The 14762-nt window shown below is 45.0% G+C and overlaps 1 protein-coding gene across 2 annotated transcripts in view; it reads right to left on the bottom strand.

Moving 5' to 3' along the window:
• The window catches only part of LOC106563133 (collagen alpha-1(I) chain), a 143542-nt gene that overhangs the window by 64558 nt on the left and 64222 nt on the right, over positions 1-14762 (bottom strand). The window contains exon 1 of one of the 2 annotated variants that reach the window (XM_045689932.1): positions 2250-2623. The exons of the other annotated variant lie outside the window; for it this stretch is intronic. The gene's annotated coding sequence lies outside the window, so the exon portion shown is untranslated. Of the gene's footprint in view, positions 1-2249; positions 2624-14762 lie in introns of those variants that run through there. 2 annotated transcript variants of the gene reach the window in all.

The raw sequence follows: 14762 nt of genomic DNA, 5'->3' as shown, positions 1-14762 counted from the left end.
GGAATTATGAACTGTACATAGCATGTTTGTATGGTTGTAGGCTCAGGCAGCCAGGCATGGCACTAACAGCCAGGCATGGCGCAAACAGCCAGATAGTGTGAAGGTGAACGGAAAGGCACTGGAGCAACGGACCGCCCTTGCTGTCTCTGCCTGACCGGTTCCCCTCTCTCCACTGGGATTATCTGCCTCAAACCCTATTACTAGGGCTGAGTCACTGGCTTACTGGTGCTCTTCCATGCTGTCCCTAGGAGGAGTACGTCACTTGAGTGGGTTGAGTCACTGACGTGATCTTCCTGTCCGGGTTGGTGCCCCCCCCCCTGGGTTGTGCCGTGGGGACAGATCTTCGTGGGCTATACTCGGACATGTCTCAGGATGGTAAATTGGTGGTTGAAGACATCCCTCTAGTGGTGTGGGGGCTGTGCTTTGGCAAAGTGGGTGGGGTTATATCCTGCCTGTTTGGCCATGTCCGGGGGTATCATCGGATGGGGCCACAGTGTCTTCTGATCCCTCCTGTCTCAGCCTCCAGTATTTATGCTGCAGCAGTTTATGTGTCGGGGGGCTAGGGTCAGTCTGTTACATCTGGAGTATTTCTCTTGTCTTATCCGGTGTCCTGTGTGAATTTATATATGCTCTCTCTAATTCTCTTTCTTTTTCTTTCTTTCTCTCGGAGGACCTGAGCCCTAGGACCATGCCTCAGGACTACCTGGCATGATGACTCCTTGCTGTCCCCAGTCCACCTGGCCGTGCTGCTGCTCCAGTTTCAACTGTTCTGCCTGCGACTATGGAACCCTGACCTGTTCACCGGACGTGCTTGTTGCACCCTCGACAACTACTATGATTATTATTATTTGACCATGCTGGTCATTTATGAACATTTTAACATCTTGACCATGTTTTGTTATAATATCCACCCGGCACAGCCAGAAGAGGACTGGCCACCCCTCATAGCCTGGTTCCTCTCTAGGTTTCTTCCTAGGTTTTGGCCTTTCTAGGGAGTTTTTCCTAGGGAGTTTTTCCTAGCCACCGTGCTTCTTTCACATGCATTGCTTGCTGTTTGGGGTTTTAGGCTGGGTTTCTGTACAGCACTTTGAGATATCAGCTGATGTACGTAGGGCTATATAAATACATTTGATTTGATTTATAAATAAATTTGATTTGAGATGCTAAATGTGTTTATGTTAATTAACATTCAATTACCATGAGATCGGCAGTTATTTGACTGACAATCACCGGCTTAAAAAATGTCATGACCGCCACAACCCTAGATACAACTCCCTATTATACTCACTATTAGTTAAATAAAGGTTAAACAATTACAAATAAACTATTAGGAAGGTGTTCCTAATGTTTGGAATACTCAGTGTATAGCTTTAACCATAAATCCAGTTTATGACCCATCCACACACTCATATTATAGCACATACCTTAGACCTGCTCTACTTGCTTTACTGCCCAACTTCCCCCTCAGGCAAGCAATGTAAACATGTCTCCAAGTGTGTGTGTGTGAGTGAGTGTTTGTATGCATGTGAGGGTGAACATTGATATTTTCATTGGTAAAACAGCTGCACAACCTTTCCTAAAGGCAAGCATGCATGTTCCAGTGCATAGTGCAATGAAACAGAACCTGCCAAGGATGAACTAATCTCCCCAGTACTCAGTGTTGTAATGGTGAACTTTAACTCAACCAAAGGGGTACTTTAGGTTAATACAGCTCACTGATGATGGTTTTCTGAGCTAAACAACAAAAAACCCTGGGAACTTCTTAGATCTGAAACTTCAAAACCACAAGCAGCATTCAAGAGAAAATGAGTAAGTGTGTTAATCACACACACACACAAACATTAAACACACACTTAAACACAACCTACTATCAAGCCAATCCGTTGCACAGTAATTAACATGAAAATGAACTCAATTAAAACATGATCAAGCCCTCTTTAACAGTGATGCTATTGTGTTCAATACTGTATGTGTATGTTTCCCGCACATCCCAATGTCACTGACAATTTCCTATCTAGGAAATAAACATCTATGGCCCTGTAGCCTAATGTTTATAGTATGTAAATGTTCGCTCACATCTCAATGTTACTGAACATATCCTATCTAGGACATGCACATCTACGGCCCTGTAGTCTTGCCATATTGAGGACCTACAAAAAGGCACTACATGAATACATACTATACATCAATGGAGCATAATCACTCTACATCAACCCAATCGAAACATCTGTTTTTAGATGAGGCCCTACCTTCTTTGTCTTTGGTATCCTTTCCCCCCCACACAGGGTCCAAGTAGTTCAAGTAGCAGGCACCCAAGAACCAAGTGCCATCCAACATGGTAGTGCATGACTGCAGGGAACATGTGTCTTTCTGCTCCCAGTGGTTTCACAATACCCCCAGTCACACACACTCATTGAGGAGGAGGAGAGGCTGGTCCAACACAAATCATACACACACACAGTCCCACACACTTTCCGGATATACACCAACTCACTGATACATCTTGCACAGGACAATGTTTATCTTTAATCCTACATCCAGTTTATGACCCACCCACACACTCATATTATAGCACATGCCTTAGACCTGCCTACTTGCTTTACAGATTCTGATCCTGCCCAACTTCCCCCTCAGGCAACCTATGTAAACAGGTGTGTGTGTGTGTGTGTGTGTGTGTGTGTGTGTGTGTGTGTGTGTGTGTGTGTGTGTGTGTGTGTGTGTGTGTGTGTGTGTGCTTGCGTGTCTCTGTGTGCGGGTGTTGATGTTTGATCGATGAGGGACACAAACACCAAAAATTCAACCAACGATTTACACCCAACATATATTGGACTCATGCAATGCATGTGTTCTAAACTCTGAATGAAGACTCTGTCTACAACATAACTCACTCCAAACAAGGCCTAACCAAGTTAGATTGAGGTAAAAGTAAACGTGATTATGGACATCCATTGGCTCAACAATAGAAAAAGCTGATTTATGGACAACCAAATGTCTCCACTTTAGTGAACCCCTTGACAGACTGCAAGACACAGCTAAGGGGAAGAAGATGAGGAGGCCCAGCAGGGAATCCCTACTGAATCCCCACTGTTTCCCCCCCTACTCACAAGGCAGGCGATACGCTTGACCTCATCTTTACTAGATGCTGTTCTACTAATCTCACTGCAACTCCCCTCCAAGTCTCCGACCACTACCTTGTATCCTTTTCCCTCTCGCTCTCCTCCAACACTACTCACTCTGCCCCTACTCAGATGGTATCGCGCCGTCGCAACCTTCGCTCTCTCTCCCACTACTCTTTCCTCTTCCATCCTATCATCTCTTCCCTCTGCTCAATCCTTCTCCAACCAATCTCCTGATTCTGCCTCCTCAACCCTCCTTCCCTCCCTTTCTGCATCCTTTGACTCTCTATGTCCCCTATCCTCCCGGCCGGCTCGGTCCTCCCCTCCTGCTCCGTGGCTTTACGACTCATTGCGAGCTCACAGAACAGGGCTCCGGGCAGCCGAGCGGAAATGGAGGAAAACTAGCCTCCCTGCGGACCTGGCATCTTTTCACTCCCTCCTCTCTACATTTTCTTCCTCTGTTTCTGCTGCTAAAGCCACTTTCTACCACTCTAAATTCCAAGCATCTGACTCTAACCCTAGGAAGCTCTTTGCCACCTTCTCCTCCCTCCTGAATCCTCCTCCCCCCCTCTCTGTGGATGACTTCGTCAACCATTTTGAAAAGAAGGTTGACGACATCTGATCCTCGTTTGTTAAGTCAAACGACACCGCTGGTCCTGCTCACATTGCCCTACCCTATGCTTTGACCTCTTTCTCCCCTCTCTCTCCAGATGAAATCTTGTGACTTGTGACGGCCGCCCGCCCAACAACCTGCCCGCTCAACAACCTGCCCGCTTGACCCTATCCCCTCCTCTCTTCTCCAGACCATTTCCGGAGACCTTCTCCCTTACCTCACCTCGCTCATCAACTCATCCTTGACCGCTGGCTACGTCCCTTCCGTCTTCAAGAGAGCAAGAGTTGCACCCCTTCTCAAAAAACCTACACTTGATCCCTCCGATGTCAACAACTACAGACCAGTATCCCTTCTTTCTTTTCTCTCCAAAACTCTTGAGCGTGCCGTCCTTGGCCAGCTCTCTTGCTATCTCTCTCAGAATGACCTTCTTGATCCAAATCAGTCAGGTTTCAAGACTGGTCATTCAACTGAGACTGCTCTTCTCTGTGTCACGGAGGCTCTCCGCACTGCTAAAGCTAACTCTCTCTCCTCTGCTCTCATCCTTCTAGACCTATCTGCTGCCTTTGATACTGTGAACCATCAGATCCTCCTCTCCACCCTCTCCGAGTTGGGCATCTCTGGCGCGGCTCACTCTTGGATTGCGTCCTACCTAACAGGTCGCTTCTACCAGGTGGCGTGGTGAGAATCTGTCTCCGCACCACGTGCTCTCACCACTGGTGTCCCCCAGGGCTCAGTTCTAGGCCCTCTCCTATTCTCGCTATACACCAAGTCACTTGGCTCTGTCATATCCTCACATGGTCTCTCCTATCATTGCTACGCAGATGACACACAATAAATCTTCTCCTTTCCCCCTTCTGATAACCAGGTGGCGAATCGCATCTCTGCATGTCTGGCAGACATATCAGTGTGGATGACGGATCACACCTCTTCCTCCCGGGGAAGGACTGCCCGTTCCATGATCTCGCCATCACGGTTGACAACTCCATTGTGTCCTCCTCCCAGAGTGCTAAGAGCCTTGGCGTGACCCTGGACAACACCCTGTCGTTCTCCGCTAACATCAAGGCGGTGACCCGATCCTGTAGGTTCATGCTCTAAAACATTCGCAGAGTACGACCCTGCCTTACACAGGAAGTGGCGCAGGTCCTAATCCAGGCACTTGTCATCTCCCGTCTGGATTACTGCAACTCGCTGTTGGCTGGGCTCCCTGCCTGTGCCATTAAACCCCTACAACTCATCCAGAACTCCGCAGCCCGTCTGGTGTTCAACCTTCCCAAGTTCTCTCACGTCACCCCGCTCCTCCGCACACTCCACTGGCTTGCAGTTGAAGCTCGCATCTGCTACAAGACCATGGTGCTTGCCTATGGAGCTGTGAGGGGAACGGCACCTCCGTACCTTCAGGCTCTGATCAGTCCCTACACCCAAACAAGGGCACTGCGTTCATCCACCTCTGGCCTGCTGGCCCCCCTACCTCTGCGGAAGCACAGTTCCCGCTCAGCCCAGTCAAAACTGTTCGCTGCTCTGGCACCCCAATGGTGGAACAAGCTCCCTCACGACGCCAGGACTGCGGAGTTAGTAATCCTTCTAACCCCCCCCCCCCCCCCCAATTTTTTAAATGATATAGATGTACTATTGTAAAGTGGTTGTTCCACTGGATATCATAAGGTGAATGCACCAATTTGTAAGTCGCTCTGGATAAGAGTGTCTGCTAAATGACGTAAATGTAAAATATAATGTTTCCAGAAGTACACGGTTCTGGTCGACCCTAGGGGCATGGATGGGAGTTTGAGAATGAGGGAAGCCACAGAACCCACATGGATTACATGCTCTGGAGGCAGGAAAACTCTCCCGACACAGAGCTCCATAAAAACCACAGTTGAAAGCACAAAAGGGAAATATTTTCTCGAGAATCTTAGAGGTTTAATTGATTTATATGAGTCGGAGGAAGAGGAGACCTACAGCACATTGAATCATAGGCCGTAACATAGCGAGGATGTTCCCTAACACAGAAATAATTACTTAATGCCTATGGGAACAAAGAAGAACCACACTAATGCAACAATAAGCCATTTTATAGCATGAGTTTGATTTAGAGGGGGGGGTTTGAGTTGGGGTGACAGACCCTCCTGGGGATTCTCTGAGACTGTGCATGTATGAGCAGGGGATCAGTGGTTTCCTCCCATCCAGTCTAGCTAATAGCTTCCAGAGAACTCTACTGTCTTCAGTAGGATAGTGTCCCCCATAAAATACTGATCTGGTGCAGAGCTATGGCTGAGTCCCTGAGTCCCTGCTCTCAACACATGTGCCACCCTGCCGGAAGACCAGGTTCAGTCCCCGACTCGACCCTTCTAACTCCTCATCTGTATCCCTGTTCAATTTCTACTTAGTCTGAATGAAGCATCAATAAAAAATAACACTGGTCTGAGGGGACCTGTTGGAATATGGCTATCCAACAACCCCCCTCAATCTACCTTTGGGACTCCATGACACAGGTATGGATGGGTGAGAGAGGTGGAAAGAGAGGGACAAGGGAAATAAAGGTTAAGGCATTGATGTGGCACTAGTTGACATATCTGCATCGCTTTGCATTTAATGTATGTGATTTATCCTCGGTGCCGATCTCTCGTCATCTAAATTACAGTGTCTGAGAGCATAATTATAAGTTAAAGTGCTGGGTGGCTCAGGCCACTGACGACTGGCTAACACTGCTGAGGGACAGAGAGATAGAAACAAGGCAAGGCTGTCTCATCCTCCTTCCTTTTCTCTCTGCATTCTCCACCTCCCCTTGCACTACCACCTTGTCCTCTTCTCCTTCGTCTCCTCCCCTCCGTTTCCTCTCCTCCATCTCCCCTGCTCCTCCATCTTCACCCCCCCCCTTTCCCTACTTCCTCCTCCATGATATGAACACCCTCTGTCTGCTGTAATCACCCCACTACAGATTGGAGCCAGTCTAGAAGCATTCAGACTATTGTTTATCACAAGGGTAAATACTTTAATCCCAAACCCTTTGGCTGTAGCATTAAATCAAAAGTTGACGCTACACAGAACCTTCCTGTTGAGGAAATACACAGGGCAAAAGCCTAAAGCCGTTTTCCAGAAAACATAAACTAATATAGTTTCCCCTCTTGCAGTGTTTGTTACTTACTAGAGTGGTTTTAGAGTGGGGGTGAGTGCCCTTTGGCTTTCCTCTTCAACCTCATGTTGCCCAAAGGAGAAATGGGTATGTCCCTAATGACAACCCATTCCCTATATGGGCCCTGATCAAACTTAGTACACCATATAGGGACTACTGTGTCATTTAGGACGCAGACATGATCTCCAGCCCCCTATGTATCCTAGCAAACTCAACCTGGATGGAGGGCTGTTTTAAGTTCTTATATGAATTGAGAGAGTCAAATATGTGTTCCTCCCTCCTTTATATGAGAGCGCTTGATATTGGATGGAGGTTTGCTCCGACTTGCCCTGGCTGCTGGGTCATCTATCAGTGGTTCTATGGGGCATCAGAGATAAAATACACTGAGATTCACTTCCGTTCTGTCTTACCCTCTCTAACCTCCTTCCATTTAATGACCAACAAATCATCCCTTACTGAGGTTTCATTATCCTTAGCGTCAACAAATTACAAATCTGTCCGAATAATGAAGCAGGGTATATTGCCAGTGATTGTCATCAATAACAATCCCAGGTATGATGAGAATGAATATTACAGTGCTAACATGAGCCTGATGATGGATTGCCTTAATGTAAACTATGTACTATATGCCACACCTAACAAACAAACACGCAAATGCCAAAACTCACTTATGATCAGGCAGGTGAGTATATATAAGGGTGTGCATGCATGTCTTTCAGTGTGTGCGTGTACTCGTGTGTGTGTGTGTGTGTGTGTGTGTGTGTGTGTGTGCACATTTTATTTGTGGTGGATCTGGCTGATCTTTCAGCAGGGTAGGTAGAATGGAGAGGTAACAGATAATGACTCTAATTATATAATAGGCTTTATCACTACCTCCAATTCTTTACCGCTTTCTCTGCCTCAGCAGTCGTAAAGCAATTCGGCAGCAGTGACACCCACTTAATCATCCCATCAGAGCCAAAGAACAGCCAGAGGAGAACAAGACCAGCCAACAGATACACAGTACTGTATGTTGTGTACACATTCAGCAGATTAGGGTCGTATTCATTAGTGCATTTCCGTTCAAAACGAAGCAAAAGGAAAACAAGCGTATCTAATTGGACAACGCCAAGTAGGTCCCTCCCTGTTTCAATCAACTTTCTTCTGTTTGGTGCATAATGAATGACCCAGGTCTGATCATCTCTGAGCTGAGCGCTGAGGTGTGTCTGATATGTTATGTCAGGTTGGCAGAGCACCATATACCATCATACATGGGTAGGATCTGCAGCGCTGATACACAGGTCACCCATCTACTAAAGCAGGGCCTTGCTAATGCTGGCTGAAAAGCTGCTCTGCTGCTGGCACTGGAACATTATTCAAGGTGCCTTGTGTCTGAACGATACCTGCTCCGCTCGGTCCTTGCCGCTAGGCAACCACACAAACCTTTCTGTGTTTTGCAACTTCATCCCCTTGCCTACTGAACTACGGGGAGAAAGTAAGATTTAGAGGCAAACTTCAGGATCAGGATAATGCGTCTGAGGGAAAAAAAGAGAAAAACCCTGGAAAGCGATCTGTGGTATGTATGAAAAGGGAGAATGTATGTCTTGGCTGGCTTTGTAGAGTTTTGGCCGGTAGAGTATGTACATATCTTACGGATGCACAGATAAAAACGAGTCTCCATTATCCCATTCATAGCACATTAATATAGGAATCATCATATCCTGACAGGTAGATGGTGATACTGATCCTGGCAGAGCCTGATCTGTAACTAGAGATAATGTATGACTAGACATAGCTTATACACCGAGTATACAAAACACTAAGAACACCTGCTCTTTCCATGACATAGACTGAACAGGTGAAAGCTATGATCCCTTATCGAAAGCTATGATCCCTTAAGGATTGTTAAGCCTTGAGACAATTCAGACATATTGTGTGTGTGTGCCATTCAGAGGGTGAATTGGCAAGACAAACGATTCAAGTGCCTTTGAACGGGGTATGGTAGTAGGTGCCAGGTGCACCTGTTTGTGTCAAGAACTGCAACGATGCTGGGTTTTTCACCCTCGACAGTTTCCCGTCTGTATCAAGAATGGTCGACCATCAAGCCAACTTGACACAACTGTGGGAAGCATTGGAGTCAAGGTGGGCCAGCATCCCTGTGGAACGCTTTCGACACCTTCTAGAGTCCATGCCCTGATGAATTGAGGCTGTTCTGAGGGCAAAAAGGGGGGGGTGAAGGTGTTCCTAATGTTTGTTATACTCAGTGTACACAGTATGTAGACTAGAGATAGAGGTACAGTAGCATATTAGAGATAGTGATATGTAGACAAGATATAACATATTAGGCCAGTGGTAAGCCCAAAGATAGTGTTTGCGTGTGTGTCCCAGCTAGACAATAACGTTCGGAGAACGATGTTTCTTAGAGCTTGTTTCTTTGTTCCCACAACTTTTTGGTAATGGTGCTGGATAGTTGTTTGGCTTTGGAAAATTATCAGCACATTTAAGGAACTTGACAACAAAACATGTTGGTAATGTTCTCGGAACGTTCTCTAACTGGTTTGACATTGGTAATGTTCTCAAATAACTCAGAGAACATTTAGAAACAATGTTCTTCTGTGGGAATGTCAGTACTTCAGCATAACGTTTCCTACAGGTTTCGTCATGGTTCTATTTAAAGTCATGTTTTCGCATTGTTCCGAGAATGTTACGAAACAACATTATTCTGTTGGAATTTCAGTACTTCAGCATACGGTTTCCTACAGGTTTCCTCAAATTGTTCTGAGAACGTTGAGAAAACTTTCCATACAAACCACAAGAAAACGTTAGTAACGTTCAGAGAACGTTCTAAGAATGCTATTTAAAATACACTACATGACCAAAAGTGTGTGGACACCTGCTCGTCGAACATCTCATTCTAAAATCATGGACATTAATATGGAGTTGATCCCCCCTTTGCTGCTATAACAGCCTCCACTGTTCTGGGAAGGCTTTCAACAACATTGCTGCAGGGAAAAGGTGTTAGGGTTGAGGTCAAAGCTCTGCACTTTGGTGTGGGATTCAGGTTCTCCCACACCAATCTCACAAAGCATTTCTGTATGGACCTCGTTTTGTGCATGGGGGCATTGTCATGCTGAAACAGGAAAGGGCCTTCCCCAAACTGTTGTCACAAAGTAGGAGCACAGAATCGTCTAGAATGTCATTGTATGCTGTAGCGTTAAGATTTCCCTTCCCTGGAACTAAGGGGCCTAGCCCGAACCATAAAAAACAGCCCCAGACCATTATTCCTCTGACCTCCCATATAGGCTGTCTCATCGTTGTTGGTGATCAGGCCTACAACTGTTGTGTCGTCAGCAAACTTAATGATGGTGTTGGAGTCGTGCTTGGCCTCGCAGTTGTGGGTGAACAGTGAGTACAGGAGGGGACTAAGCACGCACCCCTGAGGGCGCCCCGTGTTGAGGATCAGCGTGGCAGATGTGTTGTTGCCTACCTTTACCACCTCGGGGCGGCCCGTCCGGAAGTCCAGGATCCAGTTGCAGAAGGAGGTGTTTAGACCCAGGGTCCTCACACACCTGTGTATGTGCCTGTATGCTGTGTCTACAAGCCCAAGGGCACTCTTTCTCTCTCATGTCTGCCAGACTGTATTCTTTTCAACTTAATCAGTAGCAGAACTAACCTTACATTTTAGGGACTCTGATCAGTGACATCATGCATTCCATGGTGGTAGCGCAATATTCACACAGTGCATCTGTAAGTTGGTTATTTGTGCATGACCAACATGGATTAGAGTAAGGAAACGTACACACGGTTTTACTAACCCCACAGCGTCAGAGGGATTTCTACTTTTACAAACCAAACTTAAAGATCAAGTCATTCAGATCTGTTCAGTTTATACACGGCTTCTGTGATAAAATCACAACACTTTTTCTTTTGTTGCTTAAAATCCTTACCTGAATTACAAACGACTCAATGCCGAGCCCAAACTAAACTAGGCTATGCAAAGACATGAAAATGCTAGCTGGGTAAAGTCATTTAAAAAAGGGAAAAAACACCGTCAAACGTATCTTTAAAGAGAATACTGTACAGTATGAAAGCGGTGGCTTTACACAGTCATGGAAAGTGTCAAATAAATGATGGATGTTTCTTTCCACTCATGTCTTGACAGTTGAAAGAAATCATTTATAAAAGATTCTTCCCAAGAGATTTGAGGGAAAAACACAGTTGGGTTGTACGACCCTGTATATTGTGTAATATTTCTTAACCGCAGAAATATGTCCATGTTTCTCTCTGACAGATGTAGCCTTAGGGACAAAGTGTTAGCTAGATCTAAACCATTTATAAAACCACATGGCTTCCAGCCTGTTGGACTGGAACTTGTCTGCCACAAAACGTTGCTGGTATTAGACACTCACCACACACACACACACAACACCCACGCACGCAACACACAGACACACGCACACACACACATAAACATTGTCATGCACTGTCAAGCAGAAATTGTGAGGCATGTAATCCTAAACATAACAGGCAAAACTTTAAAATTAGGACTGCATCCCCGCTTGGGACTAGAACAGTAGTGAAGTTGTGAACAACTCACAATGACACAATGAGAAACTCCAATTCAAGAGTCTCAGACTGATGTTTGCTGATGTTAAGACTGGGCGGGGTTATGAAGGTTCAAAACCATCAGCTAATGTTAAAACTCCTTGCTTTGGTTTTTAGTAATGATGTCTTTACCCAAGGTCCCTGACCTCCAGGACTGTTTCATATTTTTAGGGTGCATTGTGGGAGTTGATGATTAACTAGGGAGCACCTCAGGGAGCACCAGTCAAGAGAGCCGAGGTCCCAGACGGAACATGCATCAAAGCCAGGAACAGCAACAGCAGAACAGGCTCCGACAGTCACAGACCACAGAGGCCTCGGCTTCAAAGAGCGGAGAGAACAGAGAGGCAGGCAGACCTTGGTCAAAGAAAAAACAGATGCTGGTAATGTTGGCTGTGTCCCAAATGGCACCCTATTCCCTATATAGTGCACTACTACTATGGGCCCTGGTCAAAATGAGTGCCCAATGTAGGGAATAGGGTGCCATATGGAACTCTTTCAGGTTTTAGGGCTGGAGCCTTCAACATGTGCTGCCTTAGAAGCAGTGGAGGCTGCTGATGGGAGGACGGCTCATAATAATGGCTGGAACGGAGTAGATAGAATGGCATCAAACACATGGAAACCATGGGTGTGATGTATATGATACCATTCCACCAATTCCACTCCAGCCATTACTACCAGCCCGTCCTCCCCAATTAAGGTGCCACCAACCTCCTGTGCTTAGAAGTAACATTCCTTCTAGCAGAAAGCCAAAAGAGGGGAGGAAGTGTTGTAGATGTAGTTGGCATGGTAACGCTGTTCTGCTGACATGGCATAGCATGATTTGAAATGTTTTTGAAAGTTTTATTCTTACACGGGTAATCTGTAGTTCAAACAATAGCAAAGTGCTTAACCAGCCACTGTTTCGGTAAACAGCTGAGGGATGGGGCTAAAGAAATGAGCCAATCTCAAATTGATAGACAAACTGACCATCCATGATATCAAAATGATACAGAGGTTTTAATCATGTTTTGAGGCTATATAGTCCTTGTTTACAATTACATTGTTTACAAAAAAGGAGAAAAACAAGTTTATATTGTGGGTTCTGATGAGACATTTCAAAGTTACAATCTTCAAGAATCAATTAATATACACTACCGGTCAAAAGTTAATAATAATTATTCCTAATAATTCAAGGGTTTTTCTTTATTTTTACTATTTTCTACATTGTAGAATAATAGTGAAGACATCAAAACTATGAAATAACACATATGGTTTCACCTACAACAGTATTCTGCAGAGATACGCCATCCCATCTGGTTTGCGCTTAGTGGGACTATCATTTGTTTTTCAACAGGACAATGACCCAACACACCTCCAGGCTGTGTAAGGGCTATTTGACCAAGAAGGAGAGCGATGGAGTGCTGCATCAGATGACCTGGCCTCCACAATCACCTGACCTCAATCTAATTGAGATGGTTTGGGATGAGCTGGACGGCAGAGTGAAGGAAAAGCAGCCAACAAGTGCTCAGCATATGTGGGAACTCCTTCAAGACTGTTGGAAAAGCATTCCAGGTGAAGCTGGTTGAGAGAATGCCAAGAGTGTGTAAAGCTGTCATCAAGGCAAAGGGTGGGTACTTTGAAGAATCTAAAATCTAAAATATATTTAGATTTGTTTAACACTTTTTTGGTTACTACATGATTCCATATGTCTTTTTTCATTGTTTTGATGTCTTCACTATTATTCTACAATGTAGTAAATAGTAAAAATAAAGAAAAACCTTTGAATGAGTAAGTGTGTCCAAACTTTTGACTGGTACTGTACAAAAAAGACATGGTTTCTATGTGTTTGATGCCATTCCATTTGCTCCATTCCAGCCATTATTATGAGCCATCCTCCCCTTAGCAGCCTCCACTGGGGTGAACGTAGCGCGTATTGATGGTTTATCAGCTGGCGATAACCTAGTACCATCGACGGCTGCAATAGGCCCCTTGTTATTTGATTATATTCCAGTACATTCTTCATGCTAGGTGAAAGGTGAAAACTGATAATAGGCTACTGTTTGTTTTTCCCCGACTGAGATGATGCACTGATTTGGGCCATCAGTTGATTGACTGCTGATTGAACAACTTGTTGAACAGCTGATTTCACCACCCACATTGTTGCAATTCGCACCCACCCTGTCTCTAAAATCATGCGACAATACTCATACTAACCGCACTAACCATACTTTTTGTGACGTAAATTGAGTATGTAGTATGTTTAATAGTCATAGTATGGATATAGTTAGCATGCCAAAAGTTCCCGGATGTCGTACTACATTCAAAAAATATGAATTATACAAGCAATGGACACTTTCCGTGCTTTAAGGGTCCATAATGCAATTCTTCAGAAATGGGTGTGGCTTCACAACATTTTCAGATTTGAAGAAAATGGAGGAAAATATGCAGCTGATGTCCAACGAGAGCGGATACAAATTCGTTGCTTTAACTCATGACAAATGTTAAGAAATTGTTGAGCAATGTAATAAAGTAATGACGTTTCAAATAAGTTACGTAACACATTATGTTGGTTGACAATTTGTTAGCTACGCTACGAACCGCATAGCATATCGTTACAGCAGTATGTAGTGGGTAACGTTAGTTGGCTACTGTAACGTTAGTTGGCTACTGTAACGTTGGCTACTGTTAGTTGGCTACTGTAACGCCTACTGTAACGTTAGTTGGCTAATAATACATTGAATTTGCCAGTATAGTTACTTTATGCTATCTAACTAACTACCCAATGTTTATTGACTTGATTATTCACATCATTCATAGCTTAGCAAAGTGATATAGTAGCTCGGGTGTGTTCATACATTTGCTCTGGCTATCTACTCAAATTTCAGAGCACTCTCTTCTGACTGTGTCAGAGTGCAGAATAACTGATGAATTTACAAACGCTCAACACCCGTTGAATGTGGCCGGTGTCAGTAAACGTCATCAAAAAAACGTATTTAAATTGTTGCCAGCAGCACAGTTATAGTCACCAACGCCCTGGATAACATGAAAACTGCATAACCAGCACTGCTAGGGCGAGTAAATTGGTCAGAGTGATCTGTTCTCTCATTTGTGTCTGGAAGTAGTTAGCAAGTTAGCCAGTTAGCTTGGGTGCTTGACTGCCGTTGTGAGGTCAGAAGGTCAGAACGCTCGGATCTACCCTACTCCTCGGCCAGAGCGTCTAGTGTGCGCTCTGAACGCTCCGAATTTACGAACTGACAATCTGACAACGCCCTGAATTTACGAACACCCAGAGCGCACTCTGGCACTCCAGATTGAATTTACAAACACACCAGAAGTCTAG

This window comes from Salmo salar, chromosome ssa11 (assembly GCF_905237065.1).
Source record: "Salmo salar chromosome ssa11, Ssal_v3.1, whole genome shotgun sequence".
Classification (NCBI taxonomy): Eukaryota; Metazoa; Chordata; class Actinopteri; order Salmoniformes; family Salmonidae; genus Salmo; species Salmo salar.
The sequence above is the reverse complement of the archived record's forward strand: the minus strand, read 5'-3'. Positions and strand labels throughout refer to the sequence as shown.